This window comes from Bos grunniens, chromosome 9 (assembly GCF_055505025.1).
Source record: "Bos grunniens cultivar Pamir isolate PY7600 chromosome 9, Bosgru_T2T1.0, whole genome shotgun sequence".
In the NCBI taxonomy this organism is placed as follows: domain Eukaryota; kingdom Metazoa; phylum Chordata; class Mammalia; order Artiodactyla; family Bovidae; genus Bos; species Bos grunniens.
The window spans coordinates 47125635-47142795 of NC_141173.1; the positions used below are offsets into that span (position 1 = coordinate 47125635).

Here is a 17161-nt window from a genome sequence, read left to right on the forward strand (position 1 = left end):
GGTTGCCTCTTCAGACAACCAGTTTGCCTTGTTGCGTTTCTTCTTCTTGGGGATATTTTTGACCACCTCCTCCTGTAAAATGTTACAAACCTCTGTCCATTGTTCTTCAGGCACTGTATCTATTAGATCTAATCCCTTGAATCTGTTTCTGCCACTGTATAATCACAGGGGATTTGATTTTGGTCATACCTGAATGGTCTGGTGGTTTTCCCTACTTTCTTCAATTTAAGTTTGATTTGGCATTCAGGAGTTCATGATGTGAGCCACAGCCAGGTCCTGGCCTTGTTTTTGCTGACTGTATAGAGCTTCTCCATCTTCAGATACAAAGAATGTAATCAATCTGATTTTGGTTTTAACCATCTGGTGATGACCATGTGTAGAGTCATCTCTTGTGTTGTTGGAAGAGGGTGTTTGTTATGACCATGCATCTCCTTGGCAAAACTCTGTTAGCCTTTGCCCTGCTTCATTTTGTACTCCAAGGCCAGACTTGCCTTTTACTTCAGGAATCTCTTGACATCCTACTTTTGCATTCCAGTCCCATATGATGAAAAGGACATCTTTTTTTTTTTTTGTAGGTTTATTCTAGAAGCTCTTGTAGATCTTCATAGAACCATTCAACTTCAGCTTCTTTGCCTTTTTGGCATTAGTGGTTGAGGCATTGACTTGGATTACTATGATATCTAATGGTTTGCCTTGGAAATAGATCATTCTGTTGTTTTTGAGATACACCCAAGTACTGCATTTTGGGCTTTTTTGTCGACTATGAGGACTACTCCATTTCTTCTAAGAGATTCTTGCCCACCATAATAGATGTAATGGTCATCTGAATTAAATTTGCCCATTTCAGTCCATTTTAGTTCACTGATTCCTAAAATTTTGATATTTAGTCTTGCCATCTCCTGTTTGACCACTTCCAATTTACCTTGATTCATGGACTTAACATTCCAGGTTACTATGCAATATTGTTCTTTACAGCATTGGACTTTACTTCCATCACTGGTCACATCCACAGCTAGCATTGTTTCAACTTTGGCTCAGTCTCTTATGCCAGTGAGCCCTGGGACTCCTAGGACTGTTGTATTTCTTGCCCCTGACCCCTGTCAACCCAGGGAAGCCACTGTCAACCCACACCTCCCCCAGAGATTCTGGACACTCACAGGCAAGTCTGGCTCAATCTCTTGTGGGGTCACTGCTCCTTTCTGTGAAATTACTTAGGCCTTACAGTAATCCAAATCTATGCTCTGAACAGTAATGCTGAAGAAGCTGAAGTTGAACAGTTCTATGAAGACCTATAAGACCTTCTAGAACTAACACCCAAAAAAGATGTCCTTTTCATTATAGGGGACTGGAATGCAAAAATACGAAGTCAAGAAACACCTGGAGTAACAAGCAAATTTGGCCTTGGAATACAGAATGAAGCAGGGCAAAGGCTAATAGAGTTCTAACAAGAGAAGGCACTGCTCATAACAAGCACCCTCTTCCAACAACACGAGAAGACTCTACACATGGGCAGCACCAGATGGTTGACACTGAAATCAGATTGATTATATTCTTTGCAGCAAAATATGGAGAAACTCTATACAGTCAGCAAAAACAAGACTGGGAGCTGACTGTGGCTCAGATTATGAACTCCTTATTGCTAAATTCAGACTGAAATTGAATAAAGTGGAGAAAACCATTAGACCATTCAGGTATGACTTAAATAAAATCCCTTATGACTATACAGTGACAGTGAGAAATAGATTTAAGGGACTAGATCTGATAGAGTGCCTGATGAACTATAGATAGAGGTTTGTGGCACTGTACAGGAGACGGGAATCAAGGCCATCCCCAAGAAAAAGAAATGCAAAAAAGCAAAAGGGCTGTCTGATGAGGCCTTACAAATAGCTGTGAAAATAAGAGAAGCGAAAAGCACAGGAGAAAAGGAAAGATATAAGCATCTGAATGCAGAATTCCAAAGAATAGCAAGGAGAGATAAGAAAGCCTTCCTCAGGGATCAATGCAAAGAAATAGAGGAAAACAATAGAATGGGAAAGACTAGAGATCGAGAAAATGAGAGATACCAAGGGAACATTTCATGCAAAGATGGGCTCAATAAAGGACAGAAATGGTAGGGACCTAACAGAAGCAGAAGATATTAAGAAGAGGTGGCAAGAATACACAGAAGAACTGTACAAAAAAGAGCTTCATGACCCAGATAATCATGATGGTGTGATCACTCACCTAGAGTCAGACATCGTGGAATGTGAAGTCAAGAGGGCCTTAGGAAGCATTATTATGAACAAAGCTAGTGGAGGTGATGGAATTCCAATTGAGCTATTTCAAATCCTGAAAGAATATGCTGTGAAAGTGCTGCACTCAATATGCCAGCAAATTTGGAAAACTCAGCAGTGGCCGCAGGACTGGAAAAGGTCAGTTTTCTTTCCAATCCCAAAGAAAGGCAATGCCAAAGAATGTTCAAACTACTGCACAATTGTACTCATCTCACACGCTAGTAAAGTAATGCTTAAAATTGTTCAATCCAGGCTTCAGGAATATGTGAAACATGAACTTCCAGATGTTCAAGCTGGTTTTAGAAAAGGCAGAGGAACCAGAGACCAAATTGCCAACATCCACTGGATCATTGAAAAAGCAAGAAAGTTCTAGAAAAAAGTCTATTTCTGCTTTATTGACTATGCTAAAGCCTTTGACTGTGTGGATCACAATAAACTATGGAAAATTCTGAAAGAGATGGGAATACCAGACCACCTGACCTGCCTCTTGAGAAACCTGTATGCAGGTCAGGAAGCAACAGTTAGAACTGGACATGGAACAACAGACTGGTTCCAAATGAGAAAAGGAGTATGTCAAGGCTGTATATTATCACCCTGCTTATTTATCTTATATGCAGAGTACATCATGAGAAATGCTGGGCTGGAAGAAACACAAGCTGGAATCAAGATTGCTGGGAGAAATATCAAAAACCTCAGACATGCAGATGACAGCACCATTATGGCAGAAATTGAAGAAGAACTAAAGAGCCTCTAGATGAAAGTGAAAGAGGGTGGAAAAGTTTGCTTATAGCTCACCATTTAGAAAACTAAGATCATGGCATCTTGTCACATCACTTCATGGTAAATAGATGGGGAAACAGTGGCTGACTTTATTTTTGGGGGCCCGAAATCACTGCAGATGGTGATTGCAGCCATGAAATTAAAAGATGCTTACTCCTTGGAAGGGAAGTTATGACCAACCTAGACAGCATATTAAAAAGCAGAGACATTACTTTGCCAATGAAGGTCCATCTAGTCAAGGCTATGGTTTTTCCAGTGGTCATGTATGGATGTCAGAGTTGGACTGTAAAGAAAGCTGAGTGCTATAGAATTGATGCTTTTGAACTGTGGTGTTGGAGAAGACTCTTGAAAGTCCCTTGGACTGCAAGGAGATCCAACCAGTCCATCCTAAAGGAGATCAGTCTTGAGTGTTCATTGGTAGGACTGATGTTGAAGCTGAAACTCCAGTACTTTGGCCACCTGATGCGAAGAGCTGACTCATTTGAAAAGACTCTGATGCTGGGAGGGATTGGGGGAAGGAGGAGAAGGGGACGACAGAGGATGAAATGGTTGGATGGCATCACAGAATCAATGGACATGGGTTTCGGTGGACTCCGGGAGTTGGTGATTAACAGGGAGTCCTGGTGTGCTGTGGTTCATGGGGTTGCAAATAGTTGGACACGACTGTGTGACTGAACTGAACTGTATCAGATATCAGTTTGTTACCTTCAGCTTCAAATTCATCTTATTTCCTCCTCTGTGGAAAGGCAGTGCATCCCTCTATTTCTCCTTTGTTAGCCATGACAGCTTCCATTTTTGTCACCGGCGGATGCTCTAGTGAAGAAAGATGCTTTCTTTCTCAGCTAAGGGTTGTCCTCTCACAGGTTCCTAAATCTCTTGCTTCTCCAGATTCTGGTTCCTGCAGTGAGGATCTGGTCTGGTTCCTGCCTTGAACTGCTGGTGGCTGGCAACACCTGGCACCTAATGGAGGAAACTCTTCCAGTCATGTGCTCTGGTGGCTTCCAAGTTTAATGCTGCAGTGAGACCCTCCTTGGGCAGTTTTATAGTGCGTTCTGAGCTGTGGCATCTCCCTGGATATGGATTTTCCTGAAATTTCAGAGGACAATTCCCAGCAAGTTTTACTGGCCAAATATCACACCCAGAAAGCTACAGCTGTTTATACTGTGACAAGATCTGAACTTCAGCACTACTGATGTCTCCTTCTGGCATTCCATATCAGGCTGCTCCCTCTACTTTCTTCTATATTCTTTATAGTTCTCTTTACTTTTAATAACCAATACTTTGTTAGTCCTATCTGCTATTATAGTTAATGATTCTTTGTGTTAAACTTTCCTTTGAAATCACTGTGTGTGTTCTGCCTCCTGGAGGGATTCTGGCTGATACAGGCCTTTTAGCCTAAGAATGATTCATGTGGTTCAAAGTAGATTAATGTTCTCTGCACTGCTATGTATGGCAAAGTGCATAGATATTTATAATGTGTATATTTTACTCTCATTTATTACTGTTCAATCTTTCCCCAGGGCTCTTAAGAGAGGAGTCTGATAAAGACATTGTTAGTAATCTATTTTAGTAGTTATTCTAATTTCTTTTGTATTGAGAGAATAAAAATGTTTCTAGTTCTCGCTCTTCTTTAGAGAATGACTATGTAAGTAAATTCTTCCCAGTGCATGTATAAGAGAGAATGTTGCTTAAAAGGAGCTCACTTGAAAGGGACATCGCCTTTTTTGTACCTGTGGACCTTTCCTTTGTCTTCTGGTGTGCAATTCTATGTGATGGCTGGAGCTATGGTAGTCATCTTGAATCATGAGGTCTTTCAATGGGGCCATAGGGCAGAAAGATATAAGCCTGTTCCTTCATGATACTATAGAGCAATTAAACAAGTTCTTGTATTCAACTTTTAACTGGTTTAAGCCACAATTTGTTGGGGGGTATTGTTTGCTTGTTTAACTTTTTTGTTGTATGCATTTGAATATAAACTAATGCAGACTGGTTATTTTTGGTCTTTATTCTGGCATTTTTCATTTGTATGGCCTAATATTATACTAGTTAATCAATATTGTGATAAAATCAAATAGAAGAAAACTGTACATCCATGTCAGATTTTACTTTCCATAATTGTTTTAGTAGTCCATAATTTTCTGAGGCTTGTTAGACATTCTACAAAGTATTGTCATCAGCAGGAAGAGCTGCCATGGACAGTCACTCAGGGTGCCTTAGGAAGGAGGCATTGTTACAATTTATTTATATGTGTTTCTACCATATCCTCTCAGCTCTATTCTTTTACAGTCTTATTTTCAGCCATTCTTTACATGACAGAAATCTTGTATATATGCCAGGATTTTATTCTGCTTATTTTTCAAGGAAATGATTTCTTACAGTTGAAGAGCTACAAAAACATCTGAAACATCAAAATGACATATCACTCATTTAATATCTTAGAAGGGACTCTCAGGTTTGGTAGATTACAATTTCACCCTTTCCTAATATTTGCCACTAAGTTCTCTTTTGCCCCTATTTTGGTATTACTAATTTCAAAGAGAAACCAGAAGAATTTTACTTCAAGCTAAAATGTAGAAAGAATGTGACAGACTTTTGTTTCTATGGTAACAATAACAAAAGGAAGTGGATGAAATAAAAATTATACTTTTCTGTGACTCAAAGTCCTATGCTTTAGGAAAGTGTGTTGAACTAAATTTCAGAGATAAACAAGTATTTATAGGTGACTTGCAGGAACTTATACACCAGGGGGCTGTGTCTGATTTGAGTGTGGATAAGTAGAATAGCAGAACAACAAAACATGAAGGAAGTTGCAGATTGAGACATATTGGTCATCACTGAGCAAGAAATTTAAAAAATTATATTTGTATTCCATGTATGGTTTTTATTTTTGTATTCCAGTAAATGAGAAGAAGACCTGCCCAGGTGGCTCTGTGGTTAAAAAAAAAAAAAAAAAAATCCATCTGCAAAGCAAGAGATGTGGTTTTGATCTCTGGGTCAGAAAGATCCCATGGAGAAGGAAATAGCAACACACTCTAGGATTCTTGCTTGGGAAATCCCATGGACAGAGGATCCTGGAAGGCTACAGTCCATGGGGTCATAAAGAGTCAGACATGACTTAGCCACCAAACAAAAACAACAAAGTGAACAACAACAAACTTTCTACCCCTTTTAGTTCCTTCTTTTCTCTTTGCATCTCTTATAAGAGACAGAAAAGTCATCTGGTTGAGCCTGATTCTGTGACATGAATTAATCTATATAGACTCTGAGGTACAGCCGGACATGGTACATTCTCTTGGTCAAGTTTCTCCGCTCAAGAGACTAGAATGGTACTAGGGCACGGCCGTGACCATCTTGCTTCCTCTCTCTCTAGTTTCTTTCCTACTTGTATCTGTTCAAGCTGGGCTTCATGTTTGCATTATCCATTTTCTTGCTTACACATGCTTTCTCATTTGGAAAGGTTGAGGAAACTATTTATAGATAGGGCCGGGGCATCAACTGGCTACATGTTTTGTGAAGTTCCACATCAAGCTTTGTGTTCACATTGCTTTCCAGAACAGGGTTCTAACTCAGCCAATAATAAGATTATCATCAGTTTTTTTAGAGATCTCATGAGGAATGTGGTGGGGCTTTGTGGCACAGTGTTAATAAATCTGCCTCCAAACTCAGGAAACACAAGAGGTGTTGATCCCTGGGTCAGGAAGATCCCCTGGAGGAGGAAATGGCAACCCAGTCCAGTATTCTTGCCTGTAAAATCCCATGGACAGAGGAACCTAGCAGCCTACAGCCCATGCAGTTGTAAAGAGTTGGAGACCACTGAGCGACTGAGAACACACACAGTGGGGAATGTGGTGACTTTGTGAAGGCAGAATTTCACTATCCTTAAGTGCTTTCACCCAAGAATCATTATATATCACCATAGTGGACAATCATTTTAATAATAGTTTCAGAAACCCACTATTACATGAAAAAATCTGTTGACTCATACATATCCTTATTATTCTTTGTCCTAAGAGCTGAATACTAGTTTAATAAACTTATATTAAAATCACTTTGTACAACATTGTGATCAGTTAATTTTAATTTAGATTTTAGCCTATCCATGGCCTTCTCCCTACCATTATTCTAGTTAATAAAGTTGTAACTGACATTTTCTTGTAACTATAATAAAATAATAATAACCTCGAGGTATAAATCTTCAAGTATTTTAAGAAAGATTGTTATATTTAGCACAGTTTTAGTGATATAAAGGGGAATAATGTTTCTAATAATATTTATTTCAAAAGGAAAGTACATTTTATATATTTGTTATTAGATTATGTTGTGAACTTATGCTAACTTTCTGATTGTCCTAATAAAATTAACTCAATTGCAAAGTTAGGAGAAAATGCTAATAAAGAGAGACAATGAATACTATGTAAAGTTAAACCAAAACATGAAATTTTTGTTGCAACATAGCAGATTGGGAGATTAAAAGGAAAAAAAAAAAAATCAAACTTTGAATAACCTTCTTTACTGATAAACTTCAAGTCACTACCTACTATCCATTTGCAGTCCAAGTAGATTAGACTATTTCCTAAACCTCATAAAAGGCTCAATAAAATTAATAGACCCACTCATTTCAATGGAAATATATTACATTGAGATTAACTCCATGAAGTTATTATGTGAACAGCTAGCATCTCATTCTGATCATTTCTTCTACTAATGTAATAAATATTTGGTGCTCACTGAATAGCTTATGAAAATGTATATGTATATGTGAAATACATTTATTTAAAATATTTTTCATACAAATAGAGAAAACATTTTTAGCTTTAATTTCTATAACTCTGTTATAAATGCAATGAAATATATCCTCTAGATTACTCCTCCTTACAAAAGTGTTGTCTTAGAGTTTTTTGAAGTGCATGTAGATATTACTCTTTTTATTCAATCTCAGAATGTAATACAGCACATGGAAATGCCTACCTGCTAGACAGTGTTTTTTCCCCAAGAAAAAAGTACATTTTATCTCTAGGGAGTGTGGTGAATAATATGAAAATATTGTTGAGTAAAAGAGTAGTGCAGCTGAGTCAAAACTGTTTCTGTCTTCCACAGTACCATCCTGAATTTGGTCAGCAAACTATGCTTGTTTAGTTTAGCAACTCATACAATATGATGGATTTCACACAGGGGGCAGTGAGAATGAAATTTTCCAATGTTTCAAAATACATTTATAATGAAAAGTGTTTTGGTTATGTCATCAAATACCATTAAAACTTACTAAACTTTTATAGAATTGTTTTAGAAAAGAAGGAAATGTGCAAATGAAAAATTCACACAAGAGTAAACAAACCAGATACATTAGAATATAGAAAGCAATTTAGCAAAAAATAGAGATTTGTAACAGACATAAAATACATGTTTGGCTTAAATCTTGGCAATACAAGACTTTTATCTACTTTTCTAGGACATTATTCTTTTATGTAAATTTAAAAGCTTAAATAATACAGTGAGGATGTAAAGGTTGTAGTTGTTCAGTCACTAAGTTGTGTCCAACTTTTTGTGACCCCATGGACTGCAGCATACCAGGCTTCCCTGTCCTTCACAATCACCTGGAGTTTACTCAAACTCATGTACATTGAGTCGGTGATGTCATCCAACCATCTCATCCTCTGTCACCCCTTCCTCCTCCTGCCCGCAATCTTTTCCAGCATCATGTTCTTTTCCAAGGAGTCTTCTCTTCACATCAGGTGGCCAAAGTATTGGAGCTTAGCTTCAGTACCAGTACTTCCAATGATTTTTTAGGACTAATTTCCTTTAGGATAGACTGGTTTGATCTCCTTGTTGCCCAAGGGGCTCTCAAGAGTCATCTCTAACACCACAGTTCAAACGCATCAATTCTTTGGCACTCAGACTTCTTTATGGTCCAACTCTCATATCTGTACATAACTACTGGAAAAATCATAGCTTTGACTATATGAACCATAGTTGGCAAAGTGATATCTCTGCTTCCTAATACACTGTCTTGGTTTGTCATAGCTTTTCTTCTAAGAAACAAGCAGTCTTAATTTCATGGCTACAGTCACTGTCTGCAGTGATTTTGGAGGCCAAGAAAATAAAATCTGTCACTTTTCCCACTTTTACCCCTTCTATTTGCCAAGAAACGATGCAACTGGATGCCGTGATCTTTGTTTTTTGAATGTTGAGCTTTAAGCCAGCTTCTTCACTCTGTTCTTTCACTTTCATCAAGAAGATCTTTAGTTCCTCTTCCCTTTCTGCCATTAGAGTGGTATCATCTGCATATCTGAAGTTGTTGATATTTCTCCTGGCAATCTTGATTCCAGCTTGTGCTTCAGCCAGCCTGGTATTTCACATGATGTACTCTGCATATAAGTTAAATAAGCAGGGTGACAGTATACAGCCTTGACATATTCCTTTCCCAATTTTGAACCAGTCCATTGTTCCACATCCAGTTCTGTCAGTTTTTGACCTACATACTGGTTTCTCAGGAGGCAGGTAAAGAGTCTAGAATTTTCCACAGTTGTGATCCATACAGTTGAAGGCTTTAGCATGGTCAGTGAAGCAGAAGTAAATTTTTGGGGAATTCCTTTGTTTTTTCTTTGATCTAACAGATGTTGGCAAGTTGATCTCTGGTTCCTCTGCCTTTTCTAAATCCAAGTTGTACATCTGGAAGTTCTAAATTCATGTATTAATGAAGCCTAGATTAAAGGATTTTGAGCATTACTTTACTAGCATGTGAAATGAGCACAAAGGCAATGGCACCCCACTCCAGTACTCTTGCCTGGAAAATCCCATGGATGGAGGAGCCTGGTAGGCTGCAGTCCATGGGGTCGCTGAGGGTCGGACAGGACTGAGCGACTTCACTTTCACTTTTCACTTTCATGCATTGGAGAAGGAAATGGCAATCCACTCCAGTGTTCTTGCCTGGAGAATCCCAGGGACGGGGGAAACTGGTGGGCTGCCATCTATGGGGTTGCACAGAGTTGGACACGACTGAAGTGACTTAGCAGCAGCAGCAGCAGTACCATAGTTTAAACATTCTTTGGCATTGCCTTTTTTCTGGGGTTGGAATAAAAACCAACCTTTTCTAGTCCTGTGGCCATTGCTGAGTTTTCCTCATTTTTTGCCATATTGGCTGCAGCACTTTCATAGCATCATCTTTTAGGATCTGAAATAGCTCAGCTGGAAATCCATCATCTCCACTACCTTTGTTCATAGTAATGCCTCCTAAAGCCCACTTGACTTCACACTCCAATATGTCTGGTTCTAGGTGAATGACCACACCATTGTGTTTATTTGGGTCATTAAGATGTTTTTTGTATAGTTCTTTTGTGTATTCTTGCCACTTCTTAATCTCTTCTGTTTCTGTGAGGTCCTTGCTGTTTCTATCCTTTATTGAGCCCATCTTTGCATGAAATGTTCCCTTGGTATCTCCAGTTTTCTTGAAGAGATCTCTAGTTCTTCCCATTCTGTTGTTTTCCTCTATTTCTGTGCATTGTTCGCATAAGAAGGCTTTCTTATTTTTCCTTGCTATTCTCTGGAACTCTGCATTCAGTTGGGTATATTGTTCCTTTTCTCCTTTGCCTTTCACTTATCTTCTTTAGAAATAGCTGAGAAAATAAAAGAAGAGGATTTAAATAATTGGCATTATTGTCAAGATGCAGCATACTGGTATTATAACACACCTTGTTAAAGGAATTGTTGCCAAAGGATTTCAGTGAAATCGACTATGTTACATTCTTTACATTGTTTTACTTTCAAAGACAGACAGGCTTTCAGAGCATTCCACCCAATTATGAACATCTATAGCTATGTCACCCTGTAAGTGAATTAAGAAGACAGAGTACAAAAGAAAGACTTGTGCACTGTGACCATGCTAAATTATAGCTTAATTGTGTAAAACTATTCTTTTTATATTTTAATGGCTTGTGTAAAATAATATCATCAACCAAAGAAGGCCTTTCTTTATAATCACTCAAAGGACATGGCTCTAGAGAGTTCTGAGGTTCATGCAATGCTATGATAGTAGAGAGTATAAGAAGTGGAAATTAATAAATGCACTAGCAAAACCCATTAGTATGTGTATGCATGTTCGTGTGTGTGTTTGTGCTAAATCTTTGTAAAATAATTTTATAAAAAAGGAGTGACTTACCTCAGTGTAGAAACCTATACATTTAGATTTTCACCTATTTGATCAAAAAGAATATAAAAGTAGATGGTACTCAACCCTTCAGAAGGTACCTTTACCCTTTTGTGAATAGGATAGAATTAAGAACTGTTTCACATTTTAATTTTTTCTGTGTAAGATCTCTCAACAAATTATGACTGTGTTCTTTTTGTTATTGCTGTGTGATTGGTTTGTCTGGGGATACCGGTTGCTCTCCCCTGGCCCCTAACTTGCTGTCCCCAGCGTAGATATAACTGGGTGATTTAATCCTGACGGAGGCTCATCACATACAATGCAGAGGCACCTGGAAGCCATAGTTCTGTTCTGGACCTATACAAGCAATGACCTTCAGCCAGCCCCATGCTTTATTCACCCGTCCCAAACATTTATAGCACTAGGGACCCATTTCATGGAAGACTATTTTCCCATAGACCAGAGATGGGGGGATGGTTTGGAGATGATTCAAGCACATGCATTTATTGTGCAGTTTATTTCTGTTATTACATCTGCTCCCTTTCAGATCATAAGGCATTAGATCCCAAAGTTTGGGGACTCTTACTTCATGTGACTACAATTTGGATTTTCACAAGCCCATAAGCAGTCTTCAGAAGATTCTGAGACTTTCCTAATAAGGGACAAAGGTAGCTGGCAGTCTTTGTCTTTAAAAGGTTTGCCGCACTTCTCCTCCCGGGAAACCCATCTCCTAGGGTCTACCTGACCTTGTTCCAACAGGGCCCCTCACTTGCCAGTGAAATATCTTCACAATGCACTCCGTCTTGTCTTTTAGTGTCTAAGTGGAGACAAACAGAAACAGCTATAAAGATTTCAAGTAGAAAAAACCAATCCATTAGAATGCAAATTGGCAGCTGAAAGTGACCAAGAAAACCATTAGCCTCCTTGTAATTTGCAGGTACAGGCATGTTTCTTCACAGGCCACAGGGCATGTGTGAAGCCCATGTTCCTTATCCCTGAGATGCTGTGTAATTCTGGCTGACATCTAGAATTAAAATGAGCAAGGACTCCCCAAATAGGGAATTTTGCCTTTTTCAATTTTTAGAGTTTACCTTGTGGAATTTTAATTTCCTCTCATTGAAACATAAAATTGAGAGCGTAGAGAATGACAAACCTCTACAATACAGATATGCCTCACCTCAAATAATGTGAAGTGTCTCATGAAACCAGGAAGTCCTCTTGGCACTTTCCCCTCCCCCTTGTTTAAAAATTTATGGAAATATGGGGTGATAAATATATTTTCTGCATAAATAGATAACTGAAAAATGTTAGAAAATAGGGCAGTTTTTCAAAAAGCCCATAGTTTTCAAGTTCACCAATGGCCCAGCACCATTACTTTACATTATTTTGGCAGAGCTGCAATTCATGACAAAATTGTGACATGTCATTCTTCCCAACCTTGTATGACTTTAGGAAACTGTAAGGGAAGTGCAGGGGAAAGCTTTCTAGAGTTGCTCTGCATTATACACCAATGGCTGTCTTTTCTGTCTCAGTGAGGAGAACCTAGATAAGAATCAGCTACAAAGGGACTCTGACCATGAATTTTGAATTGATTGAGTGGTGATATCCAAGCAACAGATGCTCTTTATAAAGCATCTGGGCACAATGTGGAGCTGATAGTCTCTCTTTCATTTCAAGCCAGAGGCAATAAATCTACTTAACACCTTGAGTTTTATGGGTCTGTCCTGAAGAATTTCTCTTACATAAATGATGTTCTGAATGCGTGGTATGTATTCTTACTTCAGACCTATTTAAGCTTTAGATTTCAGTAGTGACTATCTTTTATTAGTCAATAATGGATGAAGGTATTAGTTGGAAATGGGTTTTGTGGAAATGTGTATTTTTGAACTGAGAAATGCCCAGCAGTTTTCTCTTCCATAACTGAATCTAGCAGATAGCATTCTGTATTTCTCCTTTGCTGGCAGGAAGTTTCAGAACTCTGTCCACTTTCTCCTTCAAATGTCAATTTAGAACTAAAGGTAGCTCTTCAGGGCATGCATCCTTTAGAATCAGTCAGGGACTTATCTGCACCTTGAATATAAACCTGCAACCAACATTTTTCATCAAATTTATATTGGAATTTAATATTCCTCTCTAGTGTTAAAAGATAAATTTGGCTTAAATTTGACTGTCTCTCCAGCTTCCAGAAAAGCAGAGTTATCTTTTAGAGGGTTCTCCACTTTTGAGGAAATTGGAAGGATATCAGGATTTTTGAAGGTTGTCTTCTGGGGAAAAATAGTTAGTGCTACCAGTGCTTCCCAGGTGGCTCAGATGGTAAAGAATCTGCCTGCAATGCTGGAAACTTGGGTTTAATCCCTGGGTCAGGAAGATCCCCTGGAGAAGAGAATAACAACCCACTCTAGTACGCTTGCCTGAAGAATGCCATGGACAGAGGAGACTGGTGGGCTACAGTCCATAGAATTGCAAAGAGTGGGACACAACTGATCAATTAACACATACCTGTTTTCAAAATGTAGATGTGAAATTATTTTTCATGGGGAAGGAGTCAGTCTTGGGCAATTTACATGGAATGAAGGGGTTGAATTTATATGGAGGGAAACATACATCTTTAAAAGTTAGGTAAATCTGGTAACACACCTAACAAAGCTCTGGAATCTCATTGGAAAGTTAAATTGTTGGCTGTAGCAAGAGAGAAACTCAGCTTTACCTGCAAATACCAAGGACCATCCAGAGAAATTTGCCTCATGTGGCTGGTGTTCAGCCTTTTAAAGTGTGAAGGATGCTTTGTTAATATGACGGAAATTTGATAATCCTCAATAGACTTATGTTAGTATCTGCCTGCAGATACAAAAGATGTTACTGTGAATTCAGTGACAATTTTAAATGTGTTTTTTATTCATTACAATATTATTTATACACATTCACATAATTGTAGTATAATCTTAGACTCTCAGTCTTCCTGTCTCCAGAGTCTCTGTGATTAGTTGCTCAGTGGTGTCTGACTCTTTGTGATCCCATGGACTGTAGCCCACTAGGCTCCTCTGTCCATGGGGATTCTCCAGGCAAGAATACTAGAGTGGGTTTCCATGCCCTCCTCCAGGGGATCTTGCCAACCCAGGAATCAAACCCAGGTCCCCCGCACTGCAGATGGATTCTTTACCACCTGAGCCACCAGAGAAGCCAGAGTCTCTAGTTGCAAATAAGTTTGCATTAAAAGTACAAAGTTATGCTACTTTGACTTATTCCCTTTAATGTATGCTGCATGCTTCAGAATCTCATTGCCTTCTCTTAGTTCATCAATTTATTTCTACTGGAAGTATTTCTGACAATGTCTATGATTTTCACACTTGCAGGCACACAGTCCTTTCTTGCTCTTCCACTTTGGGTTCCACCATTAATAATGCCTGTTATTACTAAAAAAGCCGTATGGTAATGATTCTGCCTGGTACAATCCCTGTAATAACTTCCAGACAGAGGGGGATCAGTAGCTTATAGATTAAGGGTCACCAAAAGATGATGGATGTACTCAACACAGGGCAGCAGAGACCTTCAGGAGTCAGCACTGCTTAGAGCTTTCCTCCAGTTTGAAGTGAAACCTGGTCATTATTGAGGGACATGTGGATCTGGTAGCCCTTTCAAGTGAGTGAAGATTATTCTCTCATTCCTCAAGCATAGCATCCTCCTCAATTCCTAATAGCATCTTCTATGGTTGCCTTCCTCTTCAGAAGCTGTGTGTGTGTAAATTATGTGGCTTAAATAAGCATAATCATTTCTGTGGTAGTACAATAAATACAGTTTTTGTCTGTTTTTTGTTTTTGTTTTTTCCTTCTAGAATAAGTCTGATGACCTAACTATATAAATCAGTCAGATTTTAGTTTCAGTATGTGACTTAGTATTACTGATTCTCTCTTAATTTCCCATATTGCAAAATTGTATATGCTCTAAGTTACATTGGGCTTCCCTAGTGGCTCAGTTGGTAAAGAATCTGCCTGCAATGCAGGAGATCTGGGTTCAATCCTTGGGTTGGGAAGATCCGCTGGAGGAGGGCATGGCAACCCACTCCAGTATTCTTGCCTGGAGAATCCCCATGGACAGAGGAGCCTGGCAGGCTGAAGTTCCTGGGGTAGGTTGCAAAGGGTCAGGCATGACTGAGCAACTAATCACAGCACATAAACTATATACTCACTGGGAAAATATGTCATGGGAATTATTCGTAAGATAAGATTAACCAGAATCCCAAAGGTGAAAGCTCAAATGTCCATCAATTCATGAATAAACAAATGTGGTATATCCATAAAAGGGGAATATTATTCAGCCATTAAAAGGAATAATCATGATGGTGTGATCACTGACGAACAGCCAGACATCCTGGAATGTGAAGTCAAGTGGGCCTTAGAAAGCATCACTACGAACAAAGCAAATGGAGGTGATGGAATTCCAGTTGAGCTATTCCAAATCCTGAAAGATGATTCTGTGAAAGTGCTCCACTCAATATGCCAACAAATTTGGAAAACTCAGCAGTGGCCACAGGACTGGAAAAGGTCAGTTTTCATTCCAATCCCAAAGAAAGGCAATGCCAAAGAATGCTCAAACTGCCACACAATTGCACTCATCTCACACGCTAGTAAAGTAATGCTCAAAATTCTCCAAGCCAGGCTTCAGCAATATGTGAACCGTGAACTTCCTGATGTTCAAGCTGGTTTTAGAAAAGACAGAGGAACCAGAGATCAAATTGCCAACATCTGCTGGATCACCAAAAAGGCAAGAGAGTTCCACAAAAACATCTATTTCTGTTTTATTGACTATGCCAAAGCCTTTGACTGTATGGATCACAATAAACTGTGGAAAATTCTTCAAGGTATGGGAATACCAGACCACCTGATCTGCCTCTTGAGAAATTTGTATGCAGGTCAGAAAGCAACAGTTAGAACTGGACATGGAACAACAGACTGGTTCCAAATAGGAAAAGGAGTTCGTCAAGGCTGTATATTGTCACCCTGTTTATTTAACTTATATGCAGAGTACATCATGAGAAATGCTGAACTGGAAGAAACACAAGCTGGAATCAAGATTGCTGGGAGAAATATCAATAACCTCAGACATGCAGATGACACCACCCTTATGGCAGAAAATGAAGAGGAACTCAAATGCCTCTTTGATGAAAGTGAAAGTGGAGAGTGAAAAAGTTGGCTTAAAGCTCAACATTCAGAAAATGAAGATCATTGCATCCGGTCCCACCACTTCATGGGAAATAGATGGGGAAACAGTGGAAATAGTGTCAGACTTTATTTTTCTGGGCTCCAAAATCACTGCAGATGGTGACTGCAGCCATGAAATTAAAAGACGCTTACTCCTTGGAAGGAAAGTTATGATCAACCTAGATAGCATATTCAAAAGCAGAGACATTACTTTGCCAACAAAGGTTCGTCTAGTCAAGGCTATGGTTTTTCCTGTGGTCATGTATGAATGTGAGAGTTGGACTGTGAAGAAGGCTGAGCACCAAAGAATTGATGCTTTTGAACTGTGGTGTTGGAGAAGACTCTTGAGAGTCCCTTGGACTGCAAGGAGATCCAACTAGTCCATTCTGAAGGAGATCAGCCCTGGGATTTCTTTGGAAGGAATGATGCTAAAGCTGAAACTCCATTACTTTGGCCACCTCATGCGAAGAGTTGACTCATTGGAAAAGAGTCTGATGCTGGGAGGGATTGGGGGCAGGAGGAGAAGGGGAGGACAGAGGACGAAATGGCTGGATGGCATCACCAACTCGATGGATGTGAGCCTCGGTGAACTCCGGGAGTTGTTGATGGACAGGGAGGCCTGGCGTGCTGAGATTCATGGGGTCACAAAGAGTCGGACATGACTGAGCGACTGATCTGATCTGAAAAGGAATAAAGTAGTGAAATATGCTGCAGGGTAAATGAACCTTGAAAACATAATGCTTAGTGAAAGCAGTCAGATTCAACAG

The 17161-nt window shown here is 39.2% G+C and overlaps 1 protein-coding gene across 23 annotated transcripts in view; it reads left to right on the plus strand.

The window, feature by feature from the left end:
* Positions 1–17161, plus strand: part of LOC147365924 (uncharacterized) — an 851918-nt gene that overhangs the window by 521138 nt on the left and 313619 nt on the right. For 2 of the 23 annotated variants that reach the window (XR_015133029.1, XR_015133044.1), the window contains one exon: positions 3942–5044. The exons of 18 other annotated variants lie outside the window; for them this stretch is intronic. The gene's annotated coding sequence lies outside the window, so the exon portion shown is untranslated. Of the gene's footprint in view, positions 1–1341; positions 1931–3941; positions 5045–5951; positions 6694–6719; positions 7099–17161 lie in introns of those variants that run through there. 3 more of the 23 variants (XR_015133041.1, XR_015133037.1, XR_015133038.1) reach the window with 3 other exon arrangements.